General features: G+C 39.9%; 1 protein-coding gene across 6 annotated transcripts in view; it reads right to left on the bottom strand.

Annotated features, from left to right (window-relative positions):
• CADM1 (cell adhesion molecule 1) overlaps positions 1-27,677 on the bottom strand; it is a 329,295-nt gene that overhangs the window by 185,426 nt on the left and 116,192 nt on the right. The window lies entirely within an intron of this gene.

The raw sequence follows: 27,677 nt of genomic DNA, 5'->3' as shown, positions 1-27,677 counted from the left end.
GAACTCAAGAACCAAACAGAAAGAGCCGGGTTTCCTTGGAGCTTGCAGGCTGGTGTAACAGATTCTCAACAATTACTTGCTCGTCATGTGGGTAAGGGTTGCAAAAATTTCTATTTTTCTCTAGCAGCTTTATTGGGGTATAATCGACCCACAATAAACTATATATGAAGGGCACAGCCTAGTAAGATCTGCCAGGTATATAATGCCCTGATGCCACCACCACAACCAAGATGACGAACGTATCCACCATCTGCCAGATTTCCTTGTGCCCATCTGTGATCCCTCCCCCTCCTGTCTCACCACTTCCCACCACTCTCAGTCACCGATCCACCTTTTCTCACTGTAGTTTATTTTGCATTTTTCTAGAATTCTACACAAAAGGAAGCATACAGTAGGTATTCTTTTTATCTGCCTTATTTCACTCAGAATTGACTCAGATTCCTCCCTGTTACATCAATAATTTTAAAACACACTGGACAACAGCATCATCTCATCTAGTCCAACACACGAACCTGTACCCTTTGCTTCAATTACCATCCCTCCCACTAACAAACTCTAAGTACAAATAAATCTAGAATTAACCACTTTTCTAAGAGTCTGCTTCCCAAATGCAGCATGCTAAGTCCTATTCCCCCGTTAGTGAATGCTTCACATACCCTTTGAGTATTTCATACTGACCACTATTATTATTGTCAGTACAGAAAGATAAATGTTTTGTGCTTCTCACATCAAGCAAACAAAACTAAGATGAGTAATCTTGAATCTATCATCAAAGCAGACTCTCGGGATAGCTTTGTATACATATATGCATTACCATTTTTTTAAAATACTACAAAATGAGAGGCGCATCTGTGTGGCTTGTGATAAGATGGTGGGAATTTTTGAGAAACTGTTCTACAGATGTTCCAGCATCTAAAATAGTGTTCCTATGAAGACTGACAATTTTCCAGCTGAGTGGTCAAGTACACTGCTCAAAGGCATGAGCTTCTGGTAGAGACCCAGTACAGATGGCAAGCAAGCAATTCCCTTTACCACACTATTAGGTAACTTCAGGATATGAAAATTGGATTAAAAATGCTCTCATTTCAATATCAAATTTCTTCTATTTCTAACTAGTACAGTAGCTCAAGAGGAGACAACAGATATCAAGCACCAAGTACAAAGGCTGGCACATAGTAGGTACTCAACAAAGCACAGCCATTGGAATAGCATCCCCGGTAGAGCACCAGCCCAAGACACATATACGACATGGTCACATCATCAATTTCTTAAAGAAACGTGTCTGTCCTTGACTACAGTGAATCTAACATTTTCAGTCATTCATCAAAACTGCCCATCTCCTATGTATTGAGGCCCAGGCTCGTTGGCTAACAAACACTTAACTGTTTACTATGTACCAAGTACTGAACATGACTCTTTTAAGGATGAGATGGACCGGACTCTGTCTTTGTTGAAGGCTCTAAGTTTCTTTAGTTTAACTATAAAAATAGTACATGCAAACACACACACACACACACACAGGCTTCGTACAGTTCCAAATTCATCTCCTCGTAGGGTTACATTTGAGACCCTTGAAAATAAGGTGAACAGGAAAATGTGACATTACACAAGGTTCACCCAACGTCCCTCAACTGTCCTCACAAGAGCCTTGATATATCAATTCCTAGGGGTCCTTCACTCAAACCAATTTTGAGAGCCTTGAATAACAACCACAGTAATGGCTACCAGGCATTCATTGTGCACCTACTGTGTGCCAGGCACTGCTATGTCAAATTCTACAGGCAACTGTCTAAGAATATTAATCACATAAACGAGGGCATAAATAAGCCTTTCTGTGGCAACAAAATATACCTGTTATTCTGACTTTTGCTTAAGTCACGTATCTCAAAGCTGACACTGATAGTGTATTTGTTACTGAAGACTCAAAAGCAGGCAAATCATGTAAGCACAAGCACAATACAAGCGAGCCACTTGAAAACAACGCGTACTTCGTGCTGACTGTGTGGCTGCACCCTAACCAACAACGTACAGTGAAACGAAATTAGATCGCCGATAAAAGGTTTACATTCTTAGGTGTATTTGAAATGGAGCATTTGCCAAAACCTGCTAACGCTGCTTACGTGACCATTAATGGCAACAGGGACTGTACCTGAATAGCATCAAAAGGGGGACTTGAGAGAAAACCATAAACACGCACATTCCAGACGACATTCTAGAAGCAAATGCTGACACCCAAAAGGCACGCAGGTTAAGCGGCTGCAGCAGAATGAAAACATTTCAAAGCCAGATACATTTCCTGTTGAAAATTCCTTACATTCCATGACTAAATCCTAAAGGCTGCGGAGCCGCGCGGCGGTCTCCAATTGTGCTGACGCACAGAAAGACCGGTGTTGTCAGCAGAGGCCCCAGACGGGCACAGTTGCAGTCTTCAGGCAAAATGAAAGCGTCTGGGAGGCAATTCACACATTTTCAAAGAAAGCTGAGGACTGTGACCTTGAGGCCCTCCTAGAGGTGCTCTTACTTTAAAGTCTTACGGGGCCCCTGCAGCCTCCTCAAAAGATCCAACACAAATTTATTTTTTTAAGATCGCGATTCTGCAGTAAGATGAAGCTGCCTTGATACATCTGCGGTCCTCCTGGCGATCACTAATATTTACTGGGTACAAATGTACTCGGCATTCAAAGTACTCAAACTACGTCGTAACCTGTAACTTACGTTTCGACTCCCGAATCCCTAGAACATCTAAAGGGTCTACACCAAACTGAGAATGCCCTGCTTCGTGGATCTCGAATTCTGCTAAAAAGGTGTGGTGGGGCTGGGGTGAGAATCTGCTCACGACACAGGAAACAAAAAGGCACCTGAGTGAGTGAAACCTTCACACAGCACACAACACTGAGCCACCATTAATACCTACTCGCTGCCTCTGCAATCTCATTAACAAATAATCCTTTTTACACTAGAGCTACTCTACTGCCAGGTTTCTGGACGTTCGATGCTGGGTATCTCGGTAATTCTCTTGCCAGAGGTAAGTCAGGAGGATTAAAATGAACTGGTAGTGTTGCAGTGAATCGGCAGCCCACAAAGGAAACCAAAACGTATAACCCAGATTCTACCGATGACAACCCCGGCTCTCACTTGAAACGTTTTAAGAATCCCAGAGTAGATCCAAACACTACTGCCTCTGAATACACTGAGTGGCAGGTGTGGTGCCTCGTTGAAGTGGACCCCAAATGGTGTCTGTAGCCATCATTTATGATTGCTTATGATTCTTTGCCCTATTTTGCATCTGACGGAGAGGGAAACAATTCAGAGAACCGAACTGACGTCGAGGAAAATTCACACTGTACCTTCAGATTGCACACGTGTGTGGGCTTACATGCACCCGTACCCACACACGCACTCACAAGACAGCAACTCTGCCCCAAGTCAGATACCCAAACCTCATCCCTCTATATTCTGAACAATTTTAAACTCTGCTGTTTCGGTGTAGGTGTAGGTAGTTTGTCTCATTTAAATCGTGGAGTAATATTATTCAAAAACAAGTTCCAACAATGGGTTGTAATAAACTCTTCACTGAGGTTAATGATGCCTACACCTATGGCATACTGATGAGGGAGAATTGCCCAAGAAGCACTCGGTATAAAATAAAATACAATCCAGTGCCAACACACGGCCAGTCCCCTTTGCCCTGTCTTGTACCACTGAGAATTAACTAGATGAGCCATTCGGAATGTTGAGGCTCCAAAGAATGTACCTTGATACCAGAAAACTGACAGGTTTTGTATTTTACCTTTTCAACCTGACAAGGTTTGCTGTTTTCTATCTTATCTTCAGGAGAAAAAAGAGCTAAGCACAATTCCCACAGGACTCAGGAGCACGGAGACCTAGTCAACAAAAATAGTTTTAATTAACAGATAAATGTGTGGTTTCGTGGGTAGGAAATTTACTTAAAACCGTTTCAGGGAAATGCCTGGAGAATAATCGTGTAAACAGATTATTAGGATTTTTTGAAAAAAATATCTCTCTAATACAGTCTTCCATATCTAGGCAGATCTTGGCAGAGACAGATGGCCTAAGCCTCTATTTAACAATGAATGATTAAAAGCCAAGTAAAAGAGGCAAGACACTACTTAATCCTTCACAAAGAGACGTCAACAAAGCTATGAGGTCATGGAGTATTTTTATGTTTATAACCCCAAAGGAAGTACTCCTCATTGTTTCAAACGTGTACCCCCAGTAACATCACTTTTGCAAAGCCAACGCAGATACTGCTTTTATTGGATGTCTACACAGTTTTTTTTACCCAGAAAATGGAGTCCAGCTGTTCTTTCACTCCGCAGTCAAGCACCTACTCGGTGTTAGGTGACACACGCAGGGGTAAAGCTGTCATGATGTGTTAAGGCATCTGAACTTCATGTTTATCTCATTCAGGGGTTTCTTCAAGTCCCTACCAAGAGAAAAATCCGACAGGCGCGTCCCATCCAGATACATCTTCCCTTAAGGATTAATCGTACAAGCCTCCGGCTGACCCTTTTGCCTCTTGTCACTACACTCTAAGTTCCCTTGGCCCCACAGAGCAAACCTGGCAGCCGTTCCGTGATCAGCAGGATATGGCCTAGCTGTGCCAAAATACCGCATGCATTCAAGCACCAGTGACCTTAAATGGAGGTCATCATTACCATCTCCCACCGTTTTTTTGACAGTTGGCTGCTGTTCTCCGAATGTCAGCTAGAACCCACTAAATTCTACTGAATTGTTCAACTTGTGGGCCAAGGTTGATCAGGGGTGCTGCAGGTAATGACATTCCCATGTTTAAAAAAAAAGAAGAAAAAAAAATTCTTGTGCGAAATGTGGTAAGAGGGATTCAGAAACCCAGGACAGTGATAGATTTGTTTATTTGCCAAGTCTGTTATAGGGCAATTTTCCCTTTTAAGCAGCAATCTGGATGACTAAGTTAAGAATAAGATGAGTGCATGCAAAAGCACAATAGAGGAGGTTTAAGATAAACAGAAATTTGTTTCCTTAGATTCAAGGTCCACTGATCATTGCATCAGTTCAACTAGGAAAGGCTGAAGAATGTACTTTGTTCCCTCATGGGAAAGGCTAAGATTGCTGGACTATTCGGTCCCAGTGCTTTCGCTGGAGCCTGAGCCAAATGATCTTGGGATTGCTTCTTATAAACTTGAATATACCCATGATCCTTCTCAGTGAAATTTCAGAGACGTTCATTCTTATTCTGGCAGTGAGTGTCTCTCAGCCTCAAAATCTACAGCTCCTGAAATATTTGCTTCTTATAAACTCTTTTTCTAAGGCCAAGTTTTCTTTTCAAAAGTGTTCCTAACATTTACATTATATCCACCATTAAGTCTCGTTTATACTTGAAATCCTCCCAATTAGCATACGTTCTTGTATCCTCCTTTTACTCGTTCTTTTCCTTTCTAAGCAAGCATTTGCTTAAATCAACTCCTTCCTTGTATTCCCAATGGAAATACCTGGACTTGGTCTGGTAGAAGCAGACATCTATCATGGCCATAAATGTCACTATTTAAAAAGTCCCCCATGCATTTTTCACGGCAGAGCAGAATATAAAGCAACGCGGAGGAGGGGGAAAAACAAACAAACGAACAAAAAACCTTTTTACTTAATCTGTCTGGTAGGAGCCAGATCCACCCTGGTAATATCCCACCCCTGGCACAGTTCACGGGCATCTACGATGCTCCTAGATCAGTCAGTACTACACTTAAGTCCCTGACAATTTCCCATCTCCGATTCTATTTTACATTTGGCAGTGGGTCACTCTTCTACTCTTGAAAATGTTCAAGAGCATCGCAACCCCATCAATTAATATACTACATACATAATCAATGCCCAAAGTAGTAAAATAACCACTTCAGACTTTATGATGTCAATGTGGCCATGTACCCCACTTAATAACAGTTTCATTAGTATTTACTTCACTATATCTGGCCTCTACTTTGGAAAAGAGAAAGGCATACAATGGTAAAACATAAATTCTTTATCAGTTTTCAGCTAAAGTAATTTGTAGATGTTTACAGAAAAACTTGGTGGGCTTGATCTCCATTCCCTCTGTAAGCGTGCTCAGGATATTCTGAATAGTCATACATGCGGACGTCCCCAGTATGCCCATGCAGCACTGGTCTCACCAACTGGGTTGCATGCTTACCACGAGTTTCTTGGGTTTGTTCCCAAACCTGTTCATTCCAGTTTTATGTATTAGTGCAGTTTCAAAATGTAATGAAACAGTATGTAAACAGAAGATACCACGTAAGTCAATGAAGTGGGAGTACAAAAAAGAAAACGATTTATCGTTTCTACTGAAATTCAGCAGAATGTTTGAAAGGACTTCATAAAGATGAGTCATTTAAAAATTACCACTGAACCGGGGGGTGGGGGGGTGCCTGAGTGGCTCAGTCTGTTAAGTGTCCAACTCTTGATCTTGGCTCAAGTCATGATCTCATAGTTCGTGAGATCGAGCCCTACATCGGGCTCTGTGCTGACAGTGTAGAGCCTGCTTGGGATTCTCTGTCTCCCTCTCTCTCTGCCCCTTCCCCACTCGCTTTCTCTGTCAAAATAAATAAATAAATACACAAATCAATCAATCAATAAAAATCATCACTGAATCAGAGGTAGGTTGATTAACTGAAGAGTTTGAGTGGGGGGGAGGGGGAGGGGGAGGGGGAGCGGGATGGGGTAGTTTTTAGTAAAAGTTGAGAAAGATTCTACATGGAGATGGCGGGACGATGTCTTTAATTCTTCCTCCAATTTAAACAGACACGGGTTGGCAAATCACACAGGTTGTGTGGTGGGTATAACTAGAAAAGAAAATGCCTTGACCCAACATCAGATATGGGCAAAGAAAAACATATGTAGGTGACAGATGCAGATATAACTGTTAAAATTAAGAGTTCAACGTATGTATTACAATTAGAAGTCTGATGAGTCAACTACTAGTGCCAAACTGGACAGGAAGCTTTCTGGAACTTTTTCATCGCCTCCTATAAGCTCAGGTGCCCTGAATACACCCCCCAAAAAAAACCATAGTTTTTTTGTTTTGTTCTGGGGACCCCAGTTTATGCATATTTTCAAAATATCCAACCAAAAATGCTAACATGCTCATGTTGCTAATCTTGCTTAAACCCAGAAGCAATTTCGAGGACTTGAGTATTTAGAAATTCAGTCTCAGTAATAGAGGATCTCACCCAAGTGCCCCACCCACAGTCACAGTTAGCATGGGCACAGCCATCTACTCATCTGGCATTTGTGAGAATACCGGTTTATCCAGGAGGGCTGCTACGGGCCAAGCAGCAGGACTAATCCACACACTGTGTGGTCCTATTTTCATCCAGATTAATGGCTCCTTTTTGCTAGGGCACATTTATTTCTGTCACTAGGGTCACATGTTATCACATAGCCCTCCACAGATAGCACCAGCATATTCTACACCCTGCACTGATCATATAATGCATGCGCATTTGGAATCATCAGAAGCAAACATCACATTTCTCTGCAGCATAAAAACAGGCGAACAAAAAGACTTGCTAAGCAAATTGCCTGTCTCAGTGCCTCCTTGATAGGAAAAGTCAGGAACCTACTTAAATATTTATTTTTAATTCCTCTGGCTAGGATTCCGACATGCAAAAATACAAAATGCATAACTTTTTACTGTCAAGTGATGTCCAAAGCAACAGGCAGTGCATTTTACATGCAGGTCTTCTGTACCACGTTTTGTAAGGCAGTAAAGAGGGTTAGTCTTCTGGTCCCTAGGAGTTCACATCCCCTGGGACATCTTGAAAAAAGTCCCTTTCTATATGCAGCTAGTTTCTAATCGCTTTCTTCCTTCCACTCATGACGACAGGCAAAGAAATAAGCCTTTTTGTTACCAAGTCCGTGTGACGTAAACAACTGGCATTGGAGTCGATAAGGAGAACTAGCATCCCAAGAAATGATTTACACCCAAATTTCTTAGAACACGCGTTGTCTTCCAAATAGGTCAAAATAATTTACAAAAAAAGCGAACAATGAAGAAAGAAAAAGCTTCCTTAAGGTATCAGATGAGTAATACAGAGGAAATTAGAAATATATAATTTGACTTACCCAAGGTCACAGTAAGACAATGACACACAAAAAAGGTAGACCTAAATTGCCTTCACCTCTAAAGTAATCTTTCTACATTATTTCACCAGGAATTAATGTGAAATGGTCTGAAAAGAGCTGAGCACTTTCAAACTATTTTACATGCAGTCAATCCTTCCTCCGAGTTAGCTAGCATCCAGGCAGGTGAAATTTGGGAAATCTCACACCCTGGGTGGGCCATGCCACGCTCCTCTATATGCTGCAGAAAGCAAAAGTCAACAACATGCCTCAGGACTGTTAAGAGGTATTTTGCACATGACATTCTGAATACCGTTAAAGATGAAAGCTGACAGACAAGAGTTGCTGGCTAGACAATACATCTTCCTTGAGAAAAGCATCCAGTCCCCACACGGAGCAAAGTTAATGTACAAAGTACGGACCTATAAATCAAGAGTTCTCTTCAGTATGTTCTGTTTAAGTGACAATTTCAGTTTTCTCTTCATTCTAATCATGAAACTAATGCATATTCAGCACAGAAAATGAAAGAGGAAAGAATAAAGGAGAAAAGGGTTCACAGGAATCCCACTGCCCAGAGTCAATCACTGCTAACATTTTCCTTCATTCCACATTATTGTTATTTTTCTGTGTCGTTTTAGTACATCAATATATGCACGCATTTTATATTTTTAACATTATTTTAAGGGGATTATTCAGCAGCCTTTGGATTTTATTTTCATCACTTCAGTAAATTTAAGGGAATCCTCCTCTGGGAACTCTAAGAGTGTCTTGAAAAAAAACTAACTGTAAGATCATCTCTAGAAGTAAATATTTCCTGTGTCCAAATTTAAGTGACTCCTAAATAAAGTCTCCCATTTTCCACGAGATGATCCCTTCAAACAACAAGGCTCTGCCGTTTGTTTTTTTAATTTTTTTTAATGTTTTATTTATTTTTGAGAGACAGACAGAGTACGAGTGGTGGTGGGGAGCAGGCGGTGAGAGAGGCAGACAGAATCCACGAAGCAGGCTCCAGGCTCTGAGCTGTCAGCACAGAGCTTGATGTGGGGCTCGAACTTGTGAACCACGAGATCATGACCTGAGCTGAAGTCTGATGCTTAACCGACTGAGCCACCTAAGAGCCCATGTTTGGATTTTTGTTGTTGTTGTTTGTTTTTTTTTTTAAACACAATTTGCCCCTATTCCGGACTGACGCAGAGATGGCTAAGCGCCTAGGTGTATTTCCTTCAATTAGTGATATGTACATGTTCAAAAGCACACGGACTGTTACAGAGCATGTTTAATTTGGAAAAGTGCTTTGTTTCCTCTCACATTTCATTAAGCGCTCCCCAGGCACCTGAGTGTCTTCATTATAACTGGAGCCAGTTTTGTAGGGATACCTGAGCGAATCACGTTCCCTGGGAGATTACTTCCGACCCAGCACTTAACATTCATATAGGACACAGCTGCCATGAAAACCGATTCACGAAGCAAGTGGGACAGCTCGTACACATCCTACAGGCACGTACTGGGGACCCCCATAATAAAGACACGTGTGACACCGTTTTAGCTGCTCTTTAAAAAGGCTTATTTACAATAAGATCCAGCACTTGGAATCGTGAGGTCATCCCTACATTACTAAATCTCTGAGATTTTTTTTTCCTGACTCTGCCAAGTGACTTTTTGAAGCCTCGTAAGCAAGCATTCATGAAGGCCATTCTGATGTTCAAAGCAGTCGAGAGGTTGATCTGTATGAAATAGGAGAGACTTTGTAAGATTTTGAATATGCTGAATGATGCATTTGAAAGATAATTTTGGGAGGAAGAAGTCCTAATATTAGGGGCACATATAGTGACATGAGCTTGTTGGTGTTTTTGTTTTCCTGTCTGTCCCTTGGTTACCGTGGCACTAAGACTGCAAATGCTATAAAAACCACATTCGGATATAAACAAATCTGTATAATGACCTTTAATACAGTGCTTTCCAACAGAACTCTCTGCAGTGATGGAAATGCTCTTATCTACTCTCTCCAATATTGTGGCCAATGGCCACACGTGGCTGTTGAGCACTGGTGATGTGGCAAATACAACTGAAGACCTGCATTTTTAGCTTTCGTTAACTTTCTTTTTTAAAAAAACATTTTTTTAACGTTTATTCATTTTTGAGGGACAGAGAGAGACAGAGCACGAGTGAGGGAAGGGCAGAAAGAGAAGGAGACACAGAACTGGAAGCAGGCTCCAACCTCTGAGCTGTCAGCACAGAGCCCAATGCGGGGCTTGAACTCACAAACTGGAGATTATGACCTGACAGAAGTCAGACACTTAACCGACAGAGCCACCCAGGCGCCCCTAGCTTCTGTTAAGTTTCAGTAGCCGCAGGTGGCTGGGGGCTCCCCAGTTTGCCAGCAGCACTAGATGGCTGTGCCAGGCCTTCCTTCCAGCTCCCGGGCACCTAGAAGAGTGAGCAAAACCCGGTGTTTACTTTGTGCGGGGGAAGCAGTCATAATGTGTTAAAATGAATCCTAAGAAGAAAGGGCCTCTCTTCCTTAATAAGGGGATCAGGGGATCCCCACAAGGAGCAGACTGTCCTTTGTAAAGGCCTCCAATAACCCAGTCTCCCTGCAAAGCTGCCACTAAAAGATAATTTCCACCGTTCAAGCACGTATTTCCTATGGCACCTTTGCAACCCTTGGGCAAACCTGCAAAACGTTAGAGAGGCTATTATTTTATTCTTCAACTGCTCTAGTATTCTATGGGAGTGGTTCACTAGCTGTTCGGAGCAAGTAATACAACCTGGACACGTAAGATTTTATAACCCCACTTGCTACAGGAAACCTGGCAGAAGATGCATTAGTTAACACAGAGTCACAATTTTATTTTTCAATTAATCTTTAAAACTGGGAAGAAAGAAATCACTCTCAGATGTTCGGAGAAAAGACAGTTAAGTCACAGAGTAAATTAAAACATAATATCCCGGCGCCACATAAAATTCTGAACAAATTTAATGGCATCCTGGCATCCTGGAATCTCTAACAAAAAAGGTACATTTGCATTTATACAACATTAACAACTGAAATAAAATCAAACCGCCTCGCTCACAGAAGATTTTTGATTTCATTAATATCCTTACAGATTTCACCTGTCCACAAGCATTGATTAGCCAGGAAAAAACAGCACTGTGTCTGATCAGGCTTCCGACTCCAATATTAATTGAAGCCAAAAGCACAAGCAAAAATCGAGCCACAATACGTTATTCTGAAATGCTGCCACAGGAAAAAAGGCACAGTGCTGATTTCATCCACTTCCATTTTCTTTGCAACAAATCTGTCATTTAAGACTAAGATGTTAAGATATGACTTATCCTTGCTGAAGTCATCTCCCTAAAAATGCAGATCTTCCAGCAGGCTTCGTAGCCCTGATCTCTTCCTACAAGTTGCGCCTGATTCGAGCAGATAATTTTGCTCTCTTTAATCCAGTGGAACCGAATAAGTTCTCGGTGCTTCAAAAAGAAATTATGGGAACAAAAATTCTCTCACCAGAAAAGTACAGGTAAGATTCTAGTCTATTTATTCATGGGGAAAGTGTTCCTCAGGTTGCCATGGAGCCTCCTCGAGTAGTAAGGAAGACATCAGAGCGGATGTGTGGTGCAGGGGCCTCAATCACAAACTGCACACGTTATACAGAGCACGATTCAGGCTCACAGAACACTACACTTCACTGAGGGCTGCTGCTGCTGACTGCATGTTTGTTATCTGCCACAAAATCCATGCGTTGAAGCCCTAATCCCTCACTAGAAGGATATTTCAAGATGGGGCTTTGGGGAGGTAACAAGGGTTAGCGATGTCAATAAGGGTGGGAATCTCATGAGGCAATTCGTGCCCTTAATAAGAGACCTCAGAGAGCTCGTCCTCTCTCTGGGCACAAAGAGGTCATGTGAACACCCTGCCGGAGGGCACCCACCTACAAGCCAAGAGAAGAGGTCTCAGAACGAAGTCTACGTCGCTGGCACCTTCACCTTGGACTTCCCGGACTCCAGAACTGTGACAAATAAATTTCTGATTTTTAAGCCCCCACAGTCTGTGGTATATGGTTCCAGCAGCCCACGCTGACTAATAGAGCTGCACCTCCGAGTTCGATTTTATAGTTGGCAGCCCTGAGCCCTCTATACCCACCTATGAAAGCAAGAGCCGGAAACACCAGAGCGAATGCCCAGTGTCACCACAACCCGGCCATTAAGGAATTCAAAAGTACTGGCTATTTAATCTACACTTAAAATAAATATTTCTAGGGGCACCCGGGTGGCTCAGTCAATTAAGCATTGGACCTCAGCTCAGGTCATGATCTCACAGCCTGCGAGTTCGAGTCCTGCATTGGGCTCTGTGCCAAGCTCAGAGCTTGGAGCCTGCTTCGGATTCTGTGTCTCCCTGTCTCTCTGCCCCTTCCCCGCTCATGCTGTTTCTCTCTATCTCTCGAAAATAAGTAAACGTTAAAAAATCAAAATTATAAATAAATAAATAAATAGATAGATAAATATCATAAATAAATAAATATTATAATTAAATAACTGAATGAATGAATAAACAAATAAATAATAAAGATTTCCGCTACTTGCCAATGTGGAGTAACCAGGATCAGATTCACCCTACCACGTGAAACAACAAAAACGGAAACAAAGTAAGAGAAACCAGGGATTTCACAGCACTGGATGTGAGGCAACAAAGGATAGCAATTCCTAAGAGTCGTGAAACAGATGAGGTGAGGCCTACTACTGCCCCGAAACTACTTTCTGGACAGTTTCCAAGACACAGCCTAGGGAGGAGAAACAGGTGGAACCCAGAGAGACCAAGGCACCTAGAGTTTGCAGGACCAAGAACCAAGGAGGAGAGAGGTATATATAGGAGTACCCTATATTTCTGCAGAGGGGCCATCTCAAGCATTCAACAGAGCATTAATTCGTACATAAGTGTGAACAACTACCTGGGACTGGGGGAAGAAAACCCCATCTGAAATGTCAAAGGAAGCAACGAGTAATACACACCATGCTACGAATAGTGTCTATTCCCACCAGACAGAATGAAAACCTCATAATTTCCAGAGATTAGAGTACTCAGAAAGGTATTTCTTTGGCAGTGGGAATAGTCAGCCCTAGACGAAACACTGTTCCAACACTACCCAACAAATCTTAAAAGCAGAACCAAAAGTATCAAACTATTTCCAATTAACAGGACTTCATACCAGAACAAACCTCAAGAACACGTACGAAAGTATCAAACACCAAAGAAGAATTTCACAATGTGTAGCATCTAATCAAAGATTAGTAGGCATGCAAAGAAGCAGAAAAAAATAAGACCCATATTAAGAAAAAAAATCAAAACTCACCCAGACTGACACAAATGATAGAATTAACAAAAAGATTAAAAGAACATAACTGTATTCTACATATTCAAAATAGAAATATGGAAGATCTATTTTTTAAAGCCCAAATGGAATGTCTAGAGGTAGACTTCAACGTGTGAAATGAAAAATACACTGAATAAGATTTAACAGCTGACTGGACATTCCAGAAGAAAAGATTTCCTTTGAAGACAAAACAGCCCAAAATGAAACAGAGACAAAAATGGAAATAAAAACAAAACCCTTAAGCTGTGGGGCAACCAGAGATGTGAGGTCAGTGAATTCTAACCATAAAACATAAAGAAAACTACATCCAATCATAGCATTATAAAATTGTTCAAAACCAGATAAAGAGAAAAACTTAAAAGAGGCCAGAGAAAAATATGTTCTAATGAGAAAAAAAAGATAAGGATAGCATAGGATTTCTTCTTAGCAATACTGCAAGCAAAAAGGCATTGGAAAAACATCTTTAAAGCTTATAAATAAAATATATGTCAACCTAGAATTAAATATCCAGTGAAACTCACTTTCAAAAATAAAAGCAAACTAAGATAAATACGTGAAAAAAAAATTTCTGGCCTACAAAAGCTGAAAGAATTCATCTAATAAATCTGCATTATAAGAAATGTTTAAAAAGTTGCCAGAGAAAAGGAAAAGGATATTAGATGGAAATATAGGTCTAAAGAAAGTACACCAAAAGTGGTAACTACACAGACAAATGTGTAAGAATATTCTATTATTTAAAAGATATCTTTAAATATTTATTTAAATTGTTTCTAAAAGCTGAGGCATCTGGGTGAGTCAGTCATTGAGCAACAGACTCTTGATTTCGGCTGAGATCGTGATCTCATGGTTTGTGAGATCAAGCCCCACGTCAGGCTCTGTGCTCTCAAAGCACAGAGCTTGCTTGGGATTCTCTCTTTCTTTCTCTCTCTCCCCCCCCCCCTTCCTCAAAATAAATTTTAAAAAATAATAAAAAATAAAAGCTAATGAGTCAACCAAAGAAAAATAAATGTTGTGGAGTTTATAACATATGTAAAAATAAGATGTATGACAAAAGTAGCACATAGGCTAGGAAAGAAAAAGAGAAGCATAGGATGGGAGGACTTTATACTCCACATGAAGTGGTATAATATCACTTGCAGAGTAACTTTGACAAGTTAAAGACGTATGCTATAAACCCTAAAACAATCATAAAAATGTTTTTAAAAAGAATTGTAACTAATAAACCAACAGAGGAGACAAACTGGAAATATACAAAGTACTTAACTCACACAAAGGGCAGAAAAAGAAAAACAGATATGACAAAACAAACAGGAAGATGAATCGACCTAAGCATGTCAATAACCATATTAAAAGTAAATGGTCTAAACAACCCAATTAAAAGGCAGAGATTGACAGATAGGATAAATTTGAAAAGCCAAGCCCTAATTATACACTTCTACAAGAGAAGCACTTTGAATATAAAGACACAAATAAATTAAAAGTAAAAAAGATAGAAAAATAGATACCACGCCAACATTAAACCTAGTATAAATACTTCCCATTAGCATTGTTCTTCTAAAGTCTGATATACATCAAGTGTAAAACTCTGCCAATGAATCCAGATGATATTAGACAAGAAAAGTATGAAAACTGTTTGCTTCAAGTTTAGTTTTATATGTTTTACAAAATCATCAGTGAACATATAATTCATTGTTACAAATGTCTTAGTAGAATCATACATTTTTCACAGAAATCAGTGCCAGGAAAATGTCTGCATTCAATGTGAATTCATGTGCTTTCTTTAATCAGATAAGTATTATATGAGCCAAAGTCTTCCTTTATGTCTTGGCTAACATTCAGAGCTCAATGCTCAACCTATTGCCAAACTCTAAAAATAAATCCATCCCGGTCACTTAACAGGGTCCACACTCCCTTCTTCTCATTGGTTTTTGACCTCTCCTAAAATTATTTCACTTGCACTGTAATATTAGAAGCTACTTTGAATATTTTTAAGAGTTGTCTTTTATAACAGAAAGAATATCAGGAATCAAACATGAGTGTTTGCCCCACCACATACAAGATGTGTGAATTTAATTTTTTTTTTAATTTTTTTTTTTTTAACATTTATTTATTTTTGAGACAGAAAGAGACAGAGCATGAACGGGGGAGGGTCAGAGAGAGGGAGACACAGAATCTGAAACAGGCTCCAGGCTCTGAGCTGTCAGCACAGAGCCCGACGCGGGGCTTGAACTCACGGACCGCGAGATCATGACCTGAGCCGAAGTTGGCCGCTTAGCCGACTGAGCCACCCAGGCGCCCCAAGATGTGTGAATTTAAATCAGAGAGGTTGAGTAACTGCTCCTAAGTTCCATTTTATACTATAAAGTGAGAATAACAGTGGTTACTTTGCTTCCCTCTCAATATTTAAAAAAATGTGTAGTATACAAACTTAAAAACATAAAATAAGGTTAAATTAATATTAAAGTTAAAGGATTATAAAAATTGATGTGGATTAATTTTTTTTAATGAAAACTTGATTATTTTCAAGTTAACAAAAATCCATGAAAAGTTAGATGCACCTATGGGGCGGGGCACCTGTGTAGCTCAGTCGGTTAAGCATCCGACTTTGGCTCAGGTCATGATCTCATGGCTCATGACTTCGAGCCCCGCATCAGGCTCTCTGCTGACTGGAGCCGGCTTCAGATTCTGTGCCTCCTACTCTCTCTGCCCCTCCTCTGCTCATGCTCTGTCTCTCTTTCTGTCATCCATTTGCTAAAAGTAAAAAAAAAAAAAAAAAAAAAGTTAGATGGACCTATGTAGAACTAAAGTCTGTTGTAAGAGAGCAATAAAGTGAACTGCCAGAGTTAGATTCCAGAACTCTGAATGCAGAAACAAGAACAAGGGAAACACTGGCACTCACTCTCAAGTGAGCATGGATGATAAAAGGCATCACCCAAACCAGGCCTGGATCTGCAGAAGTATTAAAGATGGGCCCCCAAAGGCTTGTGAATTCAGGTATGTGTGTGTTACTCCTTTGATTTTCAATTAACATTTCTGCATAAGAGGAAAGAAAAGGAACATGGGTACAAGGACATAAATTGCTCTGATATTTTATCAAATGCAGAATTGCCCTTAAGCAAATCTACTCCGGTACCAGGCATTCTGCTCGAAGCTGTGAGGATTCTCCCTCTGGCCTCGGGCAGAGCCTTAGTTGTGAGGTTCACCTGAATTTTAGCATTCCAAGTGGTCAAAGGAACCCGCAGCCTACCTCTCACAGGGGCGAAAGAACTAGTCTTTTCCTGAGTAGAGAGCAGTGAGCTACACAACAACAACAAAAGAATTCAGATGGTACATAGGTAGCTCGTCAAGAATATGGTCAACCCGAAAAGACAAGGGGGTAGAGCTGAGTGTCTGCAAGAAAATAGTTCATAAAATAGATGAGTGGTTTCACACTTTTGGTGAGCATCTGAATCACCTGTGGAACTTAAAAATGCAGGTATCTACCAGCGACTATACCAGTGCATCTCTGACATAATCCCACTTTGAGAACTCCCAATATTAGTGTCATTAGGAACCAGAATTTTTGGCATAAAAATGAACGAAAATACAACTGCATGACTTAAGTAAAGGTCGGATTTAAAGTAAAAATTATATACACTGAGTTTGAATTGGAAGAGCCAAGATGAAGTCATTATGCATTTTATCTTTTAAGACAACAAAATTGTATCTCCGAGCTCTGTACGTTAAAAAGATCTAAAAACAATGATCTATCCAAAAGCAGTAAGCATCCCCTAGTGACCAGATTATGGTTTCTAAATAACATTTCCCATTAAAAGGAACAAGCTCCTAGGAGAAACAGTTTATTCTAGGTCTGAGAAAGAAAAACAAATGTTATAAAACAAACCTGGAAAATCTGATACCAGGAAAGAAGGATGTTAACAAAGATTCCAGAATCATGTTAAAAGGTGTCAAGAACCAACATGAAGAGGCTCTTGTGGCAAAAAGAGATCACATGAGCATCAACAGAAAAATAAATAATTGTAAAGGATTGAAGGGTAACCATGTTCAAAGCTATGATCTCACAATACTAAAAGAAAATAAAACCTCCATGATGGCTTTTTAAGGGTGCCAGAGAAGCAACTATTCTGAAAGTTAGTAAATAGAGGTAAAGAATCAATCCTATTATTTTGCCCTTCCTGTATCTACTGCATCTTGGGGTAAACAACGAGGGGAAATTTCTCTTTATGAAGGAATGGGAGACCAGGATCATCACCACTTTGCAGCCCTTATTTAAAGGCATAGGGGCGCCTGGGTGAATCAGTCCATTGAGTGTATGACTCTTATCTCGGCTGAGGTCACCATCTCCCGGTCCTGAGATCAAGCCCTGTGTCCTCAGGCTCCAAGATGAGTGTGGAGCCTGCTTACGATTCTCTCCCTCTCTCTCTGACCCTCCCCCACTCTCACATGCACTCTCTCTCCCTCTGTCTTTCAAAATAAATAAATAAAATTAAAAAAGACTCAATAGAAGCGATGATCTTCAAATAGTCACTAACCTCACACACACAGAAAGGTACAGGCATCATGTGCCAACCTATGAGGCATTCTTGCCTTTCAGGCAACCATCCCCCCCCCCCAAAAAGAAAGTCACACCTGTATCAGACAGACTTCTAGTTTGATTTACAGGAGAGCAAGAGATAAAGAAACACGTTAACCACCACCATAAGGCTATAATAAGCCAGATCAGACTGTAGGAAACTCTACAGAACATATGGTCCAGGTTCTTCAACAAACTTGAAGGGAGAAACAAGAAGGGGGGAAGGAGAAGCTCTAGGTTAACAGAGACTTGACCTATTTATCATCCAGAATCAAGGTCACTTTATTCAGCTCTTGAGTCAAACAGACAAAAAAGCTTGGCTCTTGAGTCAAGCAAACAAAAAGTTTGGTAAAAATAAGACAATTATAGAATTTGAATACTGGCTGGGTGAAGAATTACAGTTAATTTATTTATGGAAATAAAAAAGTATTATATAAATAAATAAATGTATGTATATTAAATAAATAGACTATGAAAATAGCATCTTTTAAAAAAAAAAAGTCCTGCCTTTTAGAGAACTACACTGAACTCTTCACGAACAAGATGATACAATGTCAACAATTTGCTTTAAAATGATCCACTGGTGGGGGCAAGGGGGAGAGGAATGGGCGAGGTTACAGATGAAATAACACTGGCCATGAGTTAGTTACTGAAATTGAGTGATGGGAACATGAGGTCCGATACACTCTTCCCTCTGCTTCTGTGTGTTTGACATTTTCCATATAAGTTAAAAAATGTCACAAGCAAAAACAAAAAATACAAGATTATGGCATTAAAGTTCACATCTGGGTCATCTCTGAGGAAGAGAGAATGTTGACAGGGCATGAGGGAGATTCTGGGTGTTGGCAAAATTCTATCTCTCAACCTAAGTAATGGTTACTCAGGTGTTTATTTTGTGATAATTACTGAATTGTACATTTATGCCTTGTGCTACTTTCTGGTGTTCTACTTAAACAAAAAAAAAAAAAAAAAAAAAAGAAAGTTAAGATTAGTCTGAAGAAACCTAGACTACACAAACACAGGAAATGTATTCGACAGGACGGAAGTATTTAATACCTTGTAATGCATAATACATAGTGTTTTAGAAATTTATGGACATTGATCAAAAAGAAAATGACAATGTGTTGCGAATGTTGTGTTGTAGCCTTTAATCTTATGGGAACTCATCATAAGACTCAGACCCATAACAGAATCAGGACATACATATTAAATGCAGAGAATATGCTAATAGCAAATACTTACGAAGCATCTATTGTATTAGTTGAGTTAAAAGGTGTTTGTAAATTCTTTTAACTATTCTTTCAAATAAGATACTCTTTCAACTTTCACTCATCATGTTAAATTCATTTTTACTGATCGACTAGCCAGTATACGTTTACTGGTATACTGTATGGTATAAAGATGAAATTACTGTCTTGTACATAGAGATGAAAGCAAAGTAAATAAACATCTAATTTACTTTGAAAAAGCCAAAGTGAGTTGAGAGGCCATGTTTCTGAATGGTTGCAAAGCAAGATCTTTGGTTATCAGTCAGTCAGAAATCCTCGCTCACCTGACAAGTTCTATGATAGCAAATACACTCTCTTTTGGTGCCTCAGTTTCCTCATTTGTAAACACAGTAGCAGTATTATCACTTCTGGCTACTCTGAGGATTAAATGAGATAGAACTCTTAGCTCAGTGCTCAGCATACGGTGCCTGCTCATTAAATATTACCATGTAGTTATGACTATTATAATTTTAAAAGGATCCGTCTTGTAAAACGATGAAAGAATCTACCTATCCTTTGGTACTTTCAAAATGCTCCCTTAAAAGAAACAGGATCGGGGCACCTGGGTGGCTCAGTCGGTTGAGTGTCCGACTTTGGCTCAGGTCATGATCTCGAGTTCTGTGAGTTCGAGCCCCGCATTGGGCTCTGTGCTGACAGCTCAGAGTCTGGAGCCTGTTTCAGATTCTGTGTCTCCCTCTCTCTCTGACCCTCCCCCGTTCATGCTCTGTCTCTCTCTGTCTCAAAAATAAATAAATGTTAAAAGAAAATTAAAAAAGAAACAGGATGAAAAAACGATAAAATAGAGAATGCTGCTAATAAGGTTTCTGGAGGCGGGGGGGGGGGGGGACCATTTTATTTCAACTAAGACAAAAAAATGAAAGGGGTCTATGACACAGAACAACCGGATGGCTAAGAATTCAAAAGCAAGATGCTGGGTAAGTTAAAAATCAAAACCTAATTGTTGTAATGTTTTCAAGCTGGGGGAAAAAAAAAAAATACAACCGCTTTCAGACTTGAAAGTTTACAAGCCAAGGCAGACTTAGAAGAAATTATTCAACAGCCCTAAACCACTGGTTGAGAGAATCAGGTCAGGCAGTACAAAACCCCATGGGAAACCCACCTGAACCAGATAGCCATGAAAAGTACATTGGCTCTTGTCTGAAGCAGGTACCACTTACCTGGGTGTCAGGAAATCGTGCTAGTTGCTAGGGGTCCCGTCGGGTAATCCCCGATGACACTGGTGGCCCTGGTCTCCCTCCGAGGCTCCAGAGTCTCTCATAGCCCACAGGACTTTTAAGGTCTTTAAATATGTGGTATATTTTGACAACAGCATGTTTTATAAGTCATTTGTCATCAGCAAACTTTAGACAAGGTTAATGAAAGTTCTGTCACTTTAATGTCTAGCCGGCTTTAAATTACAAATGTCATGCGCCACGACTAAAGAAAGGGCACCGCAATAATACCATAAACCATCATCTCCAGGGACATACAGGTAATTGCATAGCTCATTAAAAAACTGTTTTAATTATTAATTGACCGTGTCAGAGTTGTCCTTTGAAGTCAATTTTAATTTTTTTTTTCCTTGCAAGCATTATGATTTCAAGCTGACCTACAGAACTTTGTGTACACCTAAAAAACTGCCAGCAGAGGTTGCTAAGAAAGCTCTCTGATACTCAGAATTACTTTCCAAGTCATTTGCAAATAATTTGCTTATTGAGGGGACGGAGACAGCCGAACATTTTTGGAGAGGTGTGGTCTATTCCGTTCACTTTATAGAGGCCATGGAACAAAATAATAATAATAATAATAATAATAATAATAATAATAATAATAAATTTGCAGTGGAAAGAGCAAGCACTCATCATTTTAACTTTTTGTCCACGAGGATGCAAACAGCGACTGCAATTTTTTGCAGAAGACCACAGGGCAATCTGCTCAGGATTCAGTTGAACTTATGAATGGGACAGCTCGTTAAGTTTCTTATATAATAAGTAACTCTATAAATAAGCTGTCTGCAATCTTCAAATCTGAACAGTCCTCAATCACAATGGGCGACAAGAATTCTGATACCTAACTCTATCCCTCAAGTTGCTCCATTCAAGAGAGAAACTATTCGTCGTACTTTATTTTTTCCACATGAATCCAGAAGGTGATTTAGAGAAAGAGAAGATGATGTCCATTCCTGCAAAAGATGCCAATGGCATCTAGGATAAAATGACTAATTCTATATTTATAAAGAGACAAGCATCCATAATGTCAAACGACAGAGTTCTCACTGATTTATTAGCAAATTGAACTTTCACTGGAAGAGAAAAGAATTTCTCAAAATGGGGATCTTATAAATTAATCCAGTCCTTCCTGAAAACCATTTTAAAAAGACCATGCCAACCTCAAGTTCGAATGATTCGTTGTCTCGTAAAAATCTGGGGTGAACGGGTCTGATAGCAAATTTCTGGAACAAGAATCCACCTACAACACAACCTGAGAATCTGACACAGGTTTTAGATGGTTAGGGCACAGACACGAAGCCAAACTCAGGCTATTTCCATCAACACAAACACTGACAGTAAGTTTGCCCACCAAGTTTACGGGGCCAACAACTTATAACTCAAGCCCAGGATCAATTTGTGGACTCGGCTGTTGTTAATGACCGTGCAGGGAGAGTAACAGCAGAAAACTGACAGCGACATCAGGATGCAAAGATCATCTCCCAGAATGTGAAAATGAGGAAAGTCAATTCTGCTGTACTGTCTGCACCTTGAGAATTAAACAGCAACGACCAAGCAATAACAGGAATCATTCTCATTGGAGGCTGGTGCACCTGATTCTTTTCTGCCACATCAAGCAGAGGTTGGCAAAAGCATGAAAGGAAGAACCCATTCTACCCACATTCCCCGCATTACGGAAAACTGAGCAAAGATACAGAGCAAATCGCCTAAGTAAATACACATTCAAACATTTAACTAAACTACAAATACACTAGGAAATGGGGCTGGATGGCACAGGGGTCAGCAAACTAAGGCTCACGAATAAAATACAGTCCGCTGCCTGCTCTTCTGTGACCCCTGAGCTAAGAATTGTTTTACTCTCTGTTTTTCTTTTGTAAAGTAAGCTCTACACCCACCATGGGGCTTGAACTCATGACCCTGAGATCAAGAGTTGCACACTCTATTGCCCCTCGTTTTCACATTTTTAAGTGGTGGGGGTAAAAAAAAAAAATTTTTTTTTAAAGAATAATATATCACAACTCATGAAAGTTCTATGAAATTCACATTTCGGTGTCCATAAATAAAGTTTTATTGGAACACAGCCATGTTTGTTCGTTTACATATCGTGTGTGGCAGCTTTCACGCTACAACGGCAGAGTTGAGGGGTTGTGAAAGATACCGTATGGCCCGCGACGCCTGACATATTTACTAACTTGCCCTTTACAGAAAAACTTTGCCAACCTCCGTTATAATGAAATGGAACCGAAAATCCTAACCAATCTTTGATGGTGTATCAAGCAAGCTAGCCCGATCCCCATTCCTTCGAGCAATCCTGATGTTTAATAATTTACAGATTTTCCCTCAAAGAGGAGATTTTACAATGAATGATAAATATCTCCAGCTAGAGGGTACAGCAGGAGTGTCTCCAAATTGATGATAAAGTTCTGTCTCTGGTACACACATATGAGTGCAATACAATGTACAATATTCTAATTAAATTGAGGAATGGCTGCACAAGCCATGTTTCTATTAGCCAGGTCTTATTTGATTTAGCAGCAGTAATGAACGCTGAATCAGGTTAGGGTTGTTAAGCTTATCTGGCTTTGCCAATCTACTGAAATTAGGATAATAAAACTGCAGATATGTAATATTGAAGACATTTAAAAAGAAAACTCGTTTATCCTCAATTAAAATATCCACAATACGGACAATAAACTTATTACTCCTCCCTCCAGAAAGGTTAGGTTGAAGAAAATAGCACATTATAAAGAATTCAGTCCGGCATGGGGACGGGGGAGTTACATTTTAGAAGATCAAAAATAGCCTCGCTTTCTTGTGATACCAACAGTTCACACATTTTGGGGGGGGGGGGGGGGCGGCGGGGAACAACAGGCAAAACACAGAAGCTTAAAATATTCTCCGACAAAATGCTGCACTAGATTTTTGGCTTCAATGAAGCTAAAATTCTCTACGTGGAGTAGGGACCGGGTGGTGATCCAGCTTCCTAAAATGAGCAAACCCTTTATGCGGGCATGTTACAGGATCTGCTTGTTTGAGTCCCTGGGGGAAAAATGTGGTCAGCACCTCTGATCAACTTTCCTTTCGTGAGACCAAAATAAAAGTTACGACTCATTTCATTTTCTTGATTTCACGAGTTTATTGACATCAACACACGGAAATCAACTCTAGACTGAAACTATCAATCATCTCGGTATGTCATAAAACACGTTATCTTTAATAGTATTTGTTTTAGGTACCAATTAATTTTACGAGGCAATAAGAAAACAGCAGCCCCTTCCTCCCCCTTCCATATATCTAGACAAACAGATAGAGGCCAAACCAATGGGGTGAAAACAGTGTATTTGAAGTCAGCTAGGAAGATGCACTAGTTCCGACCGTCAAGACGTGGATGCCCAGGTCTCAGCAGCACCATCCCATTCAAAACCACAGCAGCCAGACTATCCCCAGAAAGGCAAACACGCAGTTCCTCTATTTCCCCATTTCCCCTAACTTACCATCCATAAACTGGATGTACTAAATAAGTCAGACAGGAGCCAAGAAGAGTACCATCTGAGAGGGGGGGAAAAAAAAAGTACAAAATGCTTGGTTCGCAGCCAAAGAGAAGTTTCACAAAACTACACCAGCGCTGATGTTGATCTCCAGCAACTCGAAACCCGCACATGCCAGTCCTGATGATTCTCTTAAAAGTGCTCTCTTCAAAATATTAAACCATCCATCAGTGTAAGTGATCCCATTAAACAATCTCTGGGTATGCCATCCAGCTGAGTGAAAAGAAAACCCTAATGATTATCTGAAATGGGAACCAAATGATTTAAAGGGAAATCTAAAATATTTTCTGAGTTTATCAAAAGGCAAATAGTAATTTTAAAGCTTTTTTCTACTTTCCACCACCAAAATAAGTAAGCAAGCATTTAGACGAGTCTTGGAAGACTTTGGTTGCCTAAACCCTCTCAGTTTTTATCAGAGTTAACAGAGAGCGAGATTGCATAATTGGCAGTAATTAAGGAAAGGTTAGAGAGTCACACATGTGTGCCGACAAAGGGATTCAAGCATCCGCCTTGGATAAGGATGGGGAACTGGATCGGACTGTGTCCAAGCTTTAGCTCCAAAGTGATTCATTCAGGCCACATAAAATAAACGACTACAGAGACACTAGCTCGGACTTCCACGCGGAGCTTAATATTTGCCTTAAACTTTAATGATACTTTTAAAAGAACCACAAATGAGCACATACCTCTCAGAAGGGCAGAGATGTTTCCCTTTCACACAAGCCCTTTTAGAAGACAGGTAATAACTTTCAAAACCATGCAAAATACAATTCCAGGGGAAAAACACAAACTAAATACCATTCAGAACTAACTCTTTTAACCCACAGAGGAGTAACAATGGGAAAGCTGAGGATACACAAGGTTCATGGAATCTGCACCATGTACTGAAAACAGACTTTGGAATCTGACGGACCTGCTTCCTATCTCGGTTCTAATTTTCACGAAGCTATTTGATCTTGGGAATGTCACTGAGCCTGTCTTCTTATTTGCAAAATGGGGACATCTTACTCATTGGGTTGTTAAAAAGATTCAATGGGAAAACCTACATAAACTATTGAAAACAGTACTTGACCCATTTCCTCCCCTACACGATTCAATATTCACTGAATCTGAGAACGTGCAAAGCAACGCTAAGACACTGTCTCTCAAGTGTGATCCGTGAAATGATTTTAAGTGGTACATAAATAAAATAGTTTCAGTTCTAATGTTTGAGATTTTAACCTAAGCATATTAAAAGAAAATACAGCCCAACAAACCTTAATTTCACGGCAAATACCGGTCTGGATGAGGTTGGGCTTAAAAAAAAAAAATCAACTTGGAAATATAATGTCAATAATAATAATGGCAACATAAAGGTATGACAAAAAGTCATACAAGAAACAAACACTGTTTTTGAAATATATATACATTAGAAAGAATTTCTGTCTTCAACAAGTGTACAAGGTGAGGACTGGGTGGGATCACACATGAGGTAACCAATTAAGTACCCCACATATTTCAAGTTCAGAGTTATTCAAAAAGATGGTGTTGAAAGTCCCTCTCTTCTTGGCTCTTTTAACATGTATCACATATAAAAGCTCTTTAAAAATAAATGAGTTGAACAATTGTCATGCTGTGTTGCAACATAAGCTGATTTGGAAGTCCTTGTACAGTAGCATGTTGGGGATTTGTATGTTAAATCTTCTCTTTGAATTATCCGGGAAATCATTATTTTCTCACCTCTATTTTCTCTACAGAACACTGAGAAAAACAAAGGTTTCTGCTGGTTTAAACAGCCAAATCGCTCAACACCCTTGGAACAACACAGGGAACAATCTACTTAGAACTGTAAGATCCGAGAACACCAAACAGGTTTAGATTTCAGCAAGTATCATCCTTAGAGACCATACATGCTATAGGAGTAAGCTAAATTTGCATTTGAAAACAGTGAAACACACCAAGGGTCCTTTTCAAGGAAAAAGGGTAGCAAAATAAGAAAAAGAAAGGGACTTTATGAGTATTCCCAAGGAGAACCACAGGTTCCTGAAAAGCTCACACAACAGGCAGGACCTTGAAATTCTCACCAATCTTCAAACCAAACAGAACAAACTGTCTTATCATCATCTCATAGTGGATGTGATATAATAACTTTTGCTTCTTAATCTCTACTGAAGTGGTCTTCCTGCAAGATTCCTCTACAACATTTTAACAGTAAACCTCCATGTCAAAACTTATCTACACACAGTATTAGCGTAAAAAAAAAAAAAAGGCGGGGTGGGGGAGGTGGGCAGTAGTTAATAAAAAAATAAAAAGCTACAGGCAACTGAAGCCATGCTGAAAGGGATCTAATACCCAGGGAGGATATAGTTCTATGGTGGAAATGTACAAAAGGGGAATATTCCATGCAGGAGGAAACACATAAAACAGAATAAGTAAAAAAAAGACAGCTAGCAGTGACATTCTCTGAAATATATGATTTGCTTCTATAGTTTGGACCATACAAGGTGAGAGCATGTTAATGACTAATTAGGACCCTATATTAGCTAACAGTCAAGAAGAATAAAGCTACCGCATATCACAAAATCGCTCTGTCATATTGACATTCATTCTACCTGTCGCTAATGCATGGATTTTCTTAGAAGCTTTACGATCCAGCGGTCTTGGAACCATGGCTAGAGCAGTGCCCACCTGCATCTCTGGCTAAGTACAGCCGCAAAGAAGAACAGACAGAGGTGGTGAAATTAACAAATTATGTTTCTTCACAACTTGCTTGTAAGTATACATACTGTAAAAAAAAAGGCTACAAAACTAGGTTTGGGATTGGATAGAATTTCTTAGATAAGAAGTTCTGAAATATATTTGTAAGAACTGCTTCCTTGAGGGACACCTGGGTGGCTCAGTCACTTAAGCGTCCGACTTTAGCCCAGGTCATGATCTCGAGGTTCTCGAGTTCGAGCTCCACGTCGGGCTCTGTGCTGACAGCTCCCTCTTGCTCTGTCCCTCCCCTACTTGTGCTCTGTCTCTGTCTCTCAAAAATAAATAAACGTTAAATAAAATTTTTTTTAAAGAAAGGAATTGTTTCTTTTGAAAGCAGTATTTCGGTTCAAACAGCTAATCTTTATTCTGGCTCTTCTGTTTTCTGCTATTTCAGTTAACCATCCTTGATCACCTTTCAATACTAAGAACAAACAGCAAGGAACTGAAAAGAAATCAGGAGCTCAACGGACTCCAAGGATTCTAGAGAGTTCTTGGAAAAAAAAAAATGCAACTGATCTTCATCTGTGTAGAGAAACACAAATCCCAGGGTCATTGCCACTAAATCGGCAGACCAGCGTGATGAGTGCTGCCGTCAATATGGCTATTCTACCTTGACTTTTGAATGTCAAAAATAATATGGACAGAATTGACTAAGCAGTCTCCGAGGTACTGCCTTTAAAATTTTTAACTTTATGGCCATTAAATATTGAACAGATAATTGGATTTATCCCCTTCAGTGCTTTATGGATGTACAAAGTACCTACCTTCTCCTGTTTTATTCAAATTAATGGTGCTCTTTTAAAGTGTCTGCCCTGAGCGTGTGCTATAGCACACTA

The sequence above is a fragment of the Panthera onca genome, chromosome D1, assembly GCF_046562875.1.
Source record: "Panthera onca isolate mPanOnc1 chromosome D1, mPanOnc1 haplotype 2, whole genome shotgun sequence".
NCBI classification, from domain to species: Eukaryota; Metazoa; Chordata; class Mammalia; order Carnivora; family Felidae; genus Panthera; species Panthera onca.
Note: the sequence above shows the minus strand (reverse complement) of the source record. Positions and strands in the feature narration are given on the sequence as shown.